General features: G+C 32.2%; 1 long non-coding RNA gene across 3 annotated transcripts; it reads left to right on the top strand.

Moving 5' to 3' along the window:
- Positions 1-7,015: 7,015 nt before the first annotated feature.
- On the top strand, positions 7,016-9,268 carry LOC145112641 (uncharacterized). Of its 3 annotated transcripts, none has more exons than XR_013710608.1 (4): positions 7,016-7,215; positions 8,148-8,255; positions 8,426-8,540; positions 8,859-9,268. It is a non-coding gene; the product is annotated as an uncharacterized LOC145112641 (long non-coding RNA). The 3 variants fall into 3 exon arrangements; XR_013710609.1 differs by having other exon boundaries at positions 7,016-7,250; XR_013710610.1 differs by lacking the exon at positions 7,016-7,215 and adding an exon at positions 7,285-7,782.
- Positions 9,269-13,426: the final 4,158 nt, after the last annotated feature.

The raw sequence follows: 13,426 nt of genomic DNA, 5'->3' as shown, positions 1-13,426 counted from the left end.
ATTCCACAGTCGCTCATACTTTTTGAAGTAAGTAGTGAATTAAGAGAATTAAGATTGTCATGAATTAAATTGTAGATTGTTTATGAGGATTATACATTGCAATAAGATTGCTACAATGTTTATGAGTACTTAGAAAAATGAGGATTTTGAGTATCGGATAAACTCACGCTCAGAGAACTACTTCATGGATTCTATCATGAGTAATTGTGAGACGATAATATCTTTTATTCTTAAAACTAAGATATATGAGTTGTCAGTTGTAATTCGGTTGTGCATTGGTGTTACGAAAACGCATCGGTAACGTGATGGCATAAAACATAGTGGCATGCATGATTTGATGAGTAAAAGATACAAGCATATAAGTCGAAGTTTATTCGTTCCTTTTTTCTTACCAGGAAAAGTGATATCTTTGGGCCCCTTGATGATTTGATGTCAACATCTAGAGTGCTTGGCCGAGCCCGGATTGAATTGACATGTTCAATTAGTAGTCTAAATTCAGTCGTCATAAATCATGAAATCGAGAAAAAGAATTTTGGACTATGAGATTGATTATAATCCATGTTTCATGTCCATACGATATCTTGTTGAACGAAGGAATATTTGACCACTTATCTTAGGGCCAATAGCTGATTTTAATTAGAGTTCGGCAGTTGCTCTGGAAAGCACTCTTTGCTAGTTACTTCAAGGTCTATACATGCAATTGTAGTTATAAACTTATCCAAGTGGGAGACTGTTGGATTAAGGTGTCTAAGCCAATAACTAAATTGGTATATTCTTGAATTAAGAGCAAAGTCCTATTGGGTTGCCCTCATAACCAGAAATAGCTAGAAATAATATTAGGAGAGAGAGAAATGTTTTGTTAATATATATTAATTGGGAATAGATAAGTGATATGTTAATTTGGTATGTGATTAATAAATTAACATGAGATCAATAGTTAAATAATTGATTTGTTAATTTATATGGTTAATGAATTAATAAGAAATCAATTAGAATTAATTAATTATTAATAAGAATTAATATGGAATTAATTTAGGATTAATTGGAATTAATTAAAGGTGCACGGAGTGAATTGTAATTGTCTAATAGTTGAAAAAAAGAAGCAATTCTAGAATCATCCAAGGGGCGAGCAAAATCAGGAGTTTTTTTTGGGTTTATAGAAGCCTCCTGGTTGCGTAAAATGAAAGGATTCGAATTAGCATTAAATCTATTATTTAATCAATTTAGATTCTAGTTTGCTTGTAAGTTGCCTAAACTATAAATAGGACCCATAGGCCATCAATTTTCGTCCATGACATTCCTAAGAGTATTAGGAATGAAATTTTCTTCTCCTCCCTCTCTCTCCTCTTCATTCTAGGGTTTCTAGGGTTTTGGGTGTGAGCCATCAGAGGCACGAAATTTATGGGATTGCTTTCTAGAGGTTGCTCAAGAAGGATTTTATTGATTATTTACAACAATAATCAAAAAGGTATGTAAACCCTAATCCCTTTGTGAATTTCGAAAATAGTACAGTATTCCAAGGGTTCTTGATGTTCAATTGTTTTTTCAATCAATAGAGAAAACTTAGATCCAATAGGCTGCATGTGAACTTAGGGTTAAGTTTTTCCACCACATAATTTTGTAACCTATAAAACCCATCACTTTATCCCTTAAGACTCTTAAAGAGATCAAGATCTCAACTCCTTGGTCCAAAAAGGGCAAAGACATAACATGGCTTAATCATTAAGCACTTAATCTTGAAGGTCTCATGTCGAAAAATTCCAAAAAGGTTCCTAACATCAGTACTAATATAAAAATTCATGCTGCAGACATGCATATCTAATGCATGTCTTGAACTCCTATTACGTCAAAAGAAGGGCTTTATGACCAATATTTCATGAATGACACCAAAACCTATTCCTACTTCAGATCCAAAACACCAAATACCCCAAATGGTCTGGAGATTCATAAAGTTGCAAACTTTATGAGATCTCACAACCGAAACTCATCAAGACATGAAGAATAATGGACAAAACTAGAGATTTAGAAACTTAGCAAGGAAAAGATTGAGTCTTGGACACTCACCAAGGTCCAAAAGATATGCTAGAAGATGAAGATGATGCTTACAAGGTAAATATTCACACCAAAGGCTTCCTTCTCCTTCAAAGACCACCATAAATACAAAAAATGAGTTTACAAATTCAATAGAGGCTAGGGTTAGGGTTTCTGATATTGGGAGGGTGATGGAGGCTTAATGACCATGAAACCCTAGCCATAACGTCCTTTAAATAAGGCAAAAGCCCAAGGATTAGGGTTTCCTCCAAAAACAACTGCCACACTGTGGCACCTATGGCCACGTCATGGCAATACATTTAATTCCCGTGTTCATAAAAATATTGCCACGACGTCGTGATGCACCACCATGTCGTGGCCACCCAAAAATGAAATTTTAACATTCATAAATTAACTCATACCTAAAACAGGTGTTACATCATGTATTTTAGATAATAAACAAATGTTGAAAATGAAAAAAAATGAAAAATAGAAAGAAAAATGTGATTATCAAATTGTGAGCTAAAAATGTTATGAAAAGATAACGAACTATGTAAGTGTTTGAAAAATATCATTGAACTAAAAAGTAAATGAAAATGTAACAAAATATAAGTTTTGTTTTTAAAATACCATTGTGATTGAGAGAAAGGACTATTGCAGGTCACAATGGTATTTTAAATATAAAAGTTCAATTTTATTATCTTTCAAAGATTTTTTCTTAATTAAACGGTATTTTTAAAACAAATTAGATAGTTTGTTACTTTTTTTTAATGGTGATAGAATTTTATCAATAAGGCTAGCAAGGCTCTAGGTAGGCTTAACAATTCGGTTGGGTTCGGGTTGGCGGGTCAGAATAGATTAACCAAATCCAACCTATATAATATATGGATTGGTGGGTTGGATACATCAACCCAACGCAACCTACATAACCAGTTTAAGTATATGAGTTCGCGAGTTCGAGGAATTGGGCCATTTTTAGGTAACTTTTCACATGCTAAATTTATACAAATTACTAGGCGAATCCCCGCTCGTTGCGCGAGAATTGAATTATATAGTTAAAATAATAACTTTTACCAAATTATTATTTAATATTTCTACTTTGAAACAAAATGTTAGTAGTAAAGCAAACATATAGTTAACATATTAGTTTTATTAAACATTATAGTTTATTTTTTAAGTCATTGTAATATATACAATTATTTGATAATTTTATAAACCGTTTAAAATTGTGTAAATTATATATCAAATGAATGATAATATAACGGGTAACAAAACGTATGAACAAAAATATGAACTGCAACTTTTAGTAACATAAAAATAGAAAAACATCTATTATAACATTTGTATTAAAAATGATATATATACAACGAATAATAAAAAATATGAAAAATAAACACTATAACTTTTAATAACATAAAAACACTAAAACATCTATTATAACATTTATATTAACTCTTCAGATTTAAATCACAAATCTCTTCGAATACATTAATGTTTTTAATAAGCAAAACTTTACAACCTTATAAAAGAAAGGAAAATAAAAAGTTATTAGTGATTACTAATTAATAATCATAAGTTAAAAACTCTTGAGTTGTAACTAATAAATATACATAAATTAGAAAACTCTTGAGTTGTAGTGTGAGTTTCAAATGAATGCGGTACTTGGAAATGTATTATTATTATTATTATTATTATTATTATTATTATTATTATTATAAATAATTGGTTTTGATCCATCATTTTAATCCATTCAATTATTAAACATAAAGATATTTAATTATAAATTTATAACATACATAGGTGCATATACATGTTAAACAAATCACATATAATATATATATATATATATATATATATATATATATATATATATATATATTTTCGTAAAATTCATATGTAATTCTTGTCGTAGTAATATGGATAAATTACATTCATATGAAGAACATATCATGATAAGTCTATCATAATTACATATCAAATGTTCAAAATTATGTTATCTTTTAAATATTGTCTTTTAAATATGTTGTGTAGGATAACCTAACAAAAAAATAATAGAAAATAAACATAATCAAAATAGAAAACCTACAATCAAATAAATAAGAACATTGGGTGGTTGAATATATAAATAAAGATGTTACATAAACATACATTTAAATCAAAAGAAAAAACTAACATTCGTCAACTTTGCTCAAACAAAAAAACATATATCCATTTTATGAATCTCCTTTCTTCATTTAACACCATTCAACCATAGAAACTTGATGACAATTCTTCACTAACCTGCAATCAAAATATTTTTCTTGAAAAAGAAGAATCAGAAAGATATTCCAAGCAAAAGATTGATGTTTGGAGAGTCACATTCAAGATTGAGTAATACACACAAATCACATATAAAGATTAAATGAGAAACTGAATATAAAGAAAGAATAGAATAGCTTCATTTTTTTGGTTGAAAGAAAAAATCATATTATAATTACCATCGATGCGACATAACCTATTTCTTCAAATCATCATATTTGGATCGTGAATGCTTCAACTATATGAAAACTTTTGAATCACAATATCTTCAAATCCTTCTTACATATAAGATTTTATATAACACAAAAGACACAAAAAATTGCATTTTTATAGTAAACTTTTAATTAAATGCTAATTAAACATAATATAAGTTATAAAACTTTTGAGTTTTAAATCATAATTACGAAAACTTTTGAGTTGCATTAGTTAAAAAATGGGGTTTCAAATGAATGTGGTTTGAGGAAGTTAAAAAATGGGGTTTCAAATGCATGAGATTCAAGAAAAAATGCTAGCTTTATAAGTATGTATGATGATACACGTCTCTAAATTAATTAATAATTAGAATTTTACATTTACTAGAATGAAATGAACAACCAAATACGAATCTAACATAATAACTTAATAAGCAACAATTTGAAAAAATAGAGGTTTCCAACGTAAAGTCATAAACTCATAAACATCCAAATGAAATTGAAAACATTCATGCAAAATGCAATTCTGTCGTATATTCCATTGATTCATAAATTATAATTATAATTTTTTTTAATATAATATATATAGTCAGGTTGACAGGTTGACCCGTGAACTCAAATAGGTAACCTAACCCAACCTTTGAAATAAACGGGTTCGTGGGTTGGAGGGTTAGAAATCTCAACCCAAACTTGTTTATTTTCATGTCGAGGTTACGGGTTGGGTCAAGAATTGCCAACCCTAGCTATAGGATTATGATTACATTATAAAGAAAAGACCCATAACAGGTTTAAACCAGATGTTCCAATCTAGATTTGGTACATTCACCCATGTTTTCAACCAAATAAAAGTGTGCGCCTTAGTTTCATCGAAGATCAACGAAGGGGATGATGAAATGTTGCTAAACACCTTATTGTTCCTCATCTTCCATAGAAACCAACATATGGAGAGTAAGATTAAGTGCATGGTCTTTTTATTTTTTGAAGCCAACCGAAGAGAGTCAGGAATGAAGAGAAAATCATTTACCGACCCAGGGGTAAAGTTGGACAGGTCATACCAATTTGAAATAAAATTCCAGGCACTCATAGTTAAGGTGTACGAGATCATTCGGTGGTCCACTGATTATTCCACAACACCGCATAAGTGACAGTTGGTATTTGTGATCGAAACGCCTTTTCTAACCAAAGCCTCCAAGGTTGGAATTCTGCCAAGACCTGCTCTCCAAGCAAAACAGTTGATTTTCAAAGGGGCCCATCTATTCCATCTAAAAGAGTGGCTTGCCTTGCTCAATTAATTTTCTAAGAATGTTAATCGAAAAGGTACTTGGGTTAACACTCTCAGCTTCCCGATAACCAGTTATCTAATGTATCAGAAATATTAAATTGATTTAGTAAGTTGCAACAATCATGAAACTGAGATAATTCTAAATCTGATTGGAAATGGGCAATTCCAGCACCACTTTCATATTCTAGTTTTGTTTTGGTCAACACGTCTCTTGAAACAGTACAATTTTTTTATTTTTCCAATACAAACAAGTCCGAAGTTTTTGACTATATATATATATATATATATATATATATATATATATATATATATATATATACTAGGTGTAAAACCCGTGTATTACACGGGTTGATTAAAAAAAATAAAATATTAAAATATAAACAATAACTATTTTTTAAAATAAAATTTTAAAATAAGAAATGAAGAAACATATTAATTGCAATTTAGTGTAATATTTTTTACATTTGATACTTAACATATATAAGTATAAGCATTATGTGACTTTTTTATTTTAAAAATTGAAAAAAAACCATAAATTGACATGTGGATATTATTTATTTAAAAATTATCACAAAATGACAAGTGTCAAAACTTATTAGAGATTGACATGTGGCAATATTATCTTTAGTTATTATAGTAAATAATATATTGTTCATAATATGAATTTGAGAGAAGGATGGTGATACTATTTGATGAATTATCTAAAAATAAAATTATGTAAAAAACATAAAAGAAGGTCACTAACATTACATTTTACATAAATTGGAATAACAAACTTCTCTTTTTTTTTCTTTTTTTTTTTTTTTTTTTTGCAAATTGCACAATAATTATGATACAATGAATGTATGGATTGTTTGCAATGAATTCATTTTGAATAACATATTCAGTTATCCAAAGATGTAACTTGAGATGATTGATTTAAAATTCGCAATTGATAATTCGTAAAGAGAGGAAGAAAAGTCATGGCATTTTTGTTATAACTGTGTTCCAAACCAAACCAAATTTATGTTGTTGTTCATAGTATTTAAAATTGACAAGTTTTTTCCCGAAGATAAAAGAAGAATGTAACATTAGTTAAAAAAGGAAATAATATATATTAAATAAATAATTACAAAAATAAACAAAGTATATTGTTTCTAAAATATCCCATCTAACAAAAGTCAAACAGAAAAATGTCAAAATTACATGTCTGCCTTTTAAACCTAATCGACTAAATATCCTAAACCTAACCAACTCCCACAATTGACTCTTTCTTTCCTTCCCTTTTTTCTCCGATCGGCCTCAACTACACCTCTACAAGTCGAACCTTCAATCTGGTGTTACCTCCGCCTCCGGCTTCATCTGATTCCGCTGCTTCTAGCACCGCTCTACGTCTGCCTCCGCCAAGCGTTTGCCTCCGCTGTTGATGTCTCGGTTCGTCGCCTTTGCTTACTCTAGCTTCTTCCTCGGTTAACTCTCACTCAGTTACACAATGTGATTCGATTTTTTCATTTCTTGCTAAGTAACATAGACCCAACTTACACTGAGATTTGGTTAAGCCTTAAACGAAAATCAGGATTTAAGGTGTTTGGTGTTGGAACTTTAGTGTTCTTTCATATTTTTAAGAATATGCTTTCTTTCATATATTTTTTATTATCAGATTTTTAAGAATATGCTTTCTGTCATATACTTAGAATTAAAACGAAATTGGAAAAATTGATACTTGGATTGAATGGTAGATTTGAGTACTAAATCAAAACAAAACAAAAGCAAATTTAGCTTTTTTAGACTAAAGATGTGTAATATCTTGAAAAATAAAAACTCGATTCAAAATTAAAAATCGAAAGAAGGTACCAACCTTATGTTCTTCCCATCCATTCCTTTTAGTTCTGGTGGCTACTAGAAGTTATGTATTGGCGAGATGCGGTTGGAGGATGTTATGATGGAGCATAATGAAGGTTTAGGAGTAGCCATTAGCAGATAATATAGGATTACACATAGGTATTTAAAGCAATTTGTCCCTGTTTTTTTGGGATTCATTCTATTTTTTTGCAAAATAAAAAGGAATGAGATATCCGACATTTAAAATTCTGATTTTCAGCAATTGTGGTAGATTATAGAGTACTTTTTAATTTAAATTCATGATATTCAACCCAAATTTAACTAAATAAGAAAATATTTGGAAGTATAATGCTAAAATGAGACTTTTTTTGAAGTAGAATGTTGAAATACAAAGAGTTTCAAGGTACAATTCTGAAAAATGCAAATTAAATCATAATAATCTATTGCTAAAATAGTAAACTGAAATAGCATTGTAGTTATGTATTTGACAATTTTAGCAAGCTTTTAAAGTACCTTGTATGTAGGAATCTTAAAATTTCGAAGAAAAGTGAAAGGTGAAATCAGTGGCAGATGCAAATGGAGGAGCCAATGCAAGAAAGTGAACGGAGAAGAATGTAAAAATCGTTGAAGTGGTAAATAAATTATTGTATGTTGTTTAAACGGGAACTGTTCCTTACACATTCATTGTACAATATTTTTTAATGGAAATTTGAATAAAAACTATAATGATAACTATCATAAACATAAAAAAATGAATTATGAAAATACTAACCTGCTGTTGTTTCTTTATCTTTGGTGGAAGAGGTGAAGAAAACGAAAACAGTGAGAATAGCTGAAGAGGAAAACCATTGTGATGTGCAAACAGAATGGCAGGGGCAACATATTCTGCAACCGCAAGAAGCCTTTAAGTTCAACAGGTACATAAATAATATATGAAGAATACTTGGGTTGAAATATATTTCCTGCTTTTTTGCAATTAACTCTATTCTAAAAGGAATAGAATGATGAAAAAATGTTGACAATCTTAACAATAAAAAAACGAATTAAATGGGAGAGGATATGGAAATGCCGAATTCAATATGGAAAATATGTATACTGTGGATAAATAGTTTTTTTTGTTATGATTGAATTATATAAATTCTATAATCATGGCTGATTTATAGGGATTACAAAATCAAGTAGATACGTAATTGAATAAGGTTTAATGAGTTTCTGTTTTAAAAAAAAACATGCAGGAAATAAGATTATAACAAACGCCCATATATTTTGGAATGAACGGAAGTTGCTGAGAAAATTGAATCGAAGGGCAATTTTGGGAATTCAGTTAGATGATAGGAGCGGGAAAATTCGATTTGGGGTGGCTTGGAGAATGCCACGTGGCAACAATCTACTTATTTATTAGATTAGTGTCTATATATATATATATATATATATATATATATATATATATATATATATATATACCAAATAGATGTACTTTTAAACATATTTACTATCACACCCCAAAACCGGAACGGCGGAATCGTTCAGGGGTGGAGGACGTCATGTTTAATATCACGAGATATGTATATGGTAAGCAAGTAATGAACAACCATTTCATTTCGAAATAAAGTGTTTACAATGTGTGTGTTCATAAAACATAGAATTCATAAACAAATAACAAAACAAGACTTGAAGTTATAATGCTCCATCTTCTGAATTCCCAACACGAGCACTTGTCTAATAGTCTCGTGAGAATACAAGTTATTTGAAAGAGTTTATCAGCAATTAAGCTGGTGAGTTCATAAGATTTTAGTGATTTGAGTAAGTTGTAAAGTGTTGTTGAAAATGTAGATGTAAAATGGTGTTGAAAATGTAGTTGTAACATGTAGTTGTAAAATGTTGTAAGTTGTAAGTTCTGTTTTGAAAAGTTCGTTTGTTCCTCTAGAAAATCCTATATTTCCTACTTTGATGGAAGTTCAAGTAAAATGTCACTACAACCCTTTCTATGGGTACTAAGTGGGTACAAGTTATATAAGACAAAGAGTAAACAAACAATCGATTGTGCGCATCTGTCCTAAGCTCACAACCAAATGAGGAACATAATTTAAGGCGGATAGCATACATTCCATTGGTTGTTAGATCATCGTCATATATAACCCTGGTGTATTCACTTGTTACTCATGGAGTTAATTGTATTCACTTGGGCGAATTCGTTCCAAGCCCACAACCAAACAAGGAACAGGAAATGAAACGGAGATCACATATCCTATTACCTGTCGGGTCCTATTGGTATATATATATATATATATATATATATATATATATATATATATATATATATATATATATATATCCTGTGATGTATATATTAAGGAATCATAAGACTAGCATTATGGTCCTTTCTTTTAAAGGTAGCCTTCTACCAAGGCATCTTCTGTTAAACGTGGCCTTCTAACAAGGCATCTACTGTTATGTGCTAGACTCGACTGTTCCGTTTGTCGTTTGTAAAAATGTATGTTTTCCCTAATTTATAACTATCTTAACTCGAAAATAGTTGAGTTTGACTTTCAAGTGGTACTGTCACTTTATGAAAGTAATGGGAAATGTAAGTACACAGTTGTCATTTATAATGACATGCGGACGTACTGGTGACCTAAAAACATGTTCGTTTTATTATGGTCATAATGTGAAGGCTAGAACCCCTACTAAACGCTCCCCCTGTCAAGAGATTAAGGGAACCAAACGCGACCTCTGCAAATTCTTGCAAGCCGTGTAATTCACATTAAGGTTATATGATCATGTATACCCAATATAACTATCACATTTTGTTTAAAACAATGAGTTAGTGATCAATTGGTATAATTAGATCCTGTGTGTGTGTTCTCATGCTATAGCAACCTAACTTGTTTGTTGTGTACTGTATATTGTACGTTCTGTTTGTTTCTCGTAATTGTGTGTTCTCTCTGTATGGTATTGTTTGTTTCTCTTCACTGTGTGTTTGACTCATGTATGAACTGACTCTTTGTGTGCTTCATTGTACTAGAAGTAATGAATAGCATTCTCCTAAACTATACCTATTATAGTTTACTAATGTTCTACTTGGACTGATACTGAAAAGATTCGTTTATCTACTAAGTTATGTTTGTACTTTAAAAACGGAGTTTTGTATAACTATAAAGTAACATAACTTTAAAAGAGTTTTTGAAATGTTTTGACAACTTATAAATGACATAAGTAACATTTTGAAAGATGTTTATAACAAACATTTACACAATTATCATTGTGTTCAACTTGTATTCCCCCCCCCCCCCCTTAAAACAGTTAAAACAGTTAAAAGATTCATTACGGGGTATGAACTCACCTGATGTGGGTGATTCAAACAGGTATGCGTGTAAGGATGAGAAGTTCCACGAATGAAGTCCCGAGACACAATAGGTCCTAAATGACATATAAGGACACATATTGACATGAATATAGTGTTTATAAACAACTATATGAAAGGAAACACCTTCCTGGACTAGGAAACACTTTGACCAAGTGTTGGAATCATATGTGATTCAACAAAGGAAAGTGAAATGACACTAACATGAGTTTACTACCATGGGTTTACGGCTCAAGGGAGTTTACGACCGTAAACTCATGGTCAAACATGGCTAAGTGTTGGTTTGAAAGCTTAGGAATCTCTAGGGACCTTTGCTCTACACTAGGATGAGAAAGACCACCTTCATTGAGGCTTTTGATGAGTTTACGGCCAAGCATGGAGCTTACGGCCGTAAACTCATGGACATTATGACGTGAGTGTGGTTTAAGGTCCTACAATCATCAAGGAAGGGTTCTAGGTCACTAGCTTTGCACCTTATAGGGTTTATGGTCCATACATGCTTCAACATTGAGTTTACGGCCAAGGAAGATCTTGGGCCGTAAACTCAAGATGTTCTTGGGAAAAGGCATGTTTCAAGGGTGTGATTCAAGGCTTCCTAGAAGATATGAAGTGTAGGAAAGAGTACTTACGATCTAGAAGCTTGAAAGGGTCGGTTTTGGCCAAGAACACTAGTGTGTGTTCTTGGTGAAACTTGAAGATCTAAGAAAAGAGTGATTTCTATGGATGAAATCATGGAAGGAGGCTAGATTAAGAGATGTATCAACAAATCTAGGAAGAATACTTACTTATATGAAGATCTTGGAAGAAAGTCTTGATGATACTTGAGAGGATTTGAAGGAAAATCGGCCAAGGAAGGAAGAAATGACTAGAAATGGCCAAGTATCATATATATGCACTTGAGTTTAGGGCCACATGAGTTTACAGCCGTAAACTCATGGTCTTGTGGCCGTGAAGTCACTTAAATGAGGTTATGGTTTGATTTGCTACACTGTGGTTCTAGCGGGTACTTTCTAACACTTATTATTTAAGTGTATTAAGCTCAAAACTCCGTAGAAAGGCCTTTTACCGGGATAGAACTCAGTACTAATGAGTTTGACACTCAGTTGAGTTGATTGACTGGGTCTTAAAACCAAAAATTTTCCGGGTTGTCACATCATCCCCCCGTTAGATGGAATTTCGTCCCGAAATTAGCTTTCTTAGCCGTACTACTGGGGTTGCGCTCCTCGGATTGGCAAAATACCTACTCGTAGACCTGGCAACTTTGCCCTGGTGTTCCTGATAGGATTCGTACTTGGTCCATCTATCATTACCTCGTGCATACAAGTCGTATATACTTAGGATTAGTAAGACGGTCGGATGTGCGACTCTGCCCCAGGTCCACAACCAAACAAGGAACAGGAGATAGGGCGGAAACACACATACTAAATCTGCGTAATCATAATCATATACCACCCTCGCGTATACACTGAATAGTGATAGGTGGGTTGTATTCGTCCATAGCCTCTGTGCTCGAACTTGGTCTGTTGGACGAGTGGTATTTCTTGACGGTCTGCGGACATCTGACGATAAGGCTTCGGAGGACAAAGTACTCTTCGCACGAGTACTTCGGGGTTTAGAATACGAAAGATAAAATTGAGGTTTAGGTCGGACTTTCGATACGAATGACGAAAGTTTCGAGAACTTGCCGATCGAGGCGATAGAAACATATGAACTCAGTATGGTGAGGACCATGCCAACTCATGACGAAAGAAAGTAACGGACTCTTTACTGAACAAAGTTTTGGCCAATTGAAAGAAACGTCTGCTATACGACGATGTATCCCTTGTATGCTTGATACTGTACTCCTAGTATGTTCGACAATGTACTCTTTGTAACTGTTCCCGTGTTTCCTGTTTTCTCTTTGATGTTAACACTCCTATGTATAGTAGCGCTATGTGCGCATACATACAAACGAAAGTGCTCTAATAACTGGTGGGGATACTTCATATCATGATCCTCCTTGGTACCACTACAATCGCCTGCCATATACAAGTTATGAATATTTAAGATGAACCAGGCAGTCGACTGAGTAACTCTGCCTCAAATCCTCAACCAACTAAGGAATAGGGACCTAGGCGGAGTCACTCACTCTAAGTCTGTAACATCTTAGTTATGCACAACCCTGATGTATTATGGTAAGCCATAATAGCTTCTCTAAACGAATCTTTTAGTTCTCTTGAATATTGTGACCTATTTCAATATGTGAGTTATTATAATTACTTTTAGCTGTTATCCCCAAATTTTAATCTTATACCAATATAAATTATTTTTAAAAGTAATTACTATTTTGAAAACGTACCGCTACTCGTTGACGACTCCGGGGTAGATTCTCCTGCGGTGATCATCAGGATGCGCCCATCCGCTCCTGAGTTCCTTATTATCGGGCAATCCCTCTGATAG

This window comes from Lactuca virosa, chromosome 5 (genome assembly GCF_052849685.1).
Source record: "Lactuca virosa cultivar CGN04683 chromosome 5, Lactuca_virosa_CGN04683_v6, whole genome shotgun sequence".
Taxonomy (NCBI): domain Eukaryota; kingdom Viridiplantae; phylum Streptophyta; class Magnoliopsida; order Asterales; family Asteraceae; genus Lactuca; species Lactuca virosa.
The sequence above is the reverse complement of the archived record's forward strand: the minus strand, read 5'-3'. Positions and strand labels throughout refer to the sequence as shown.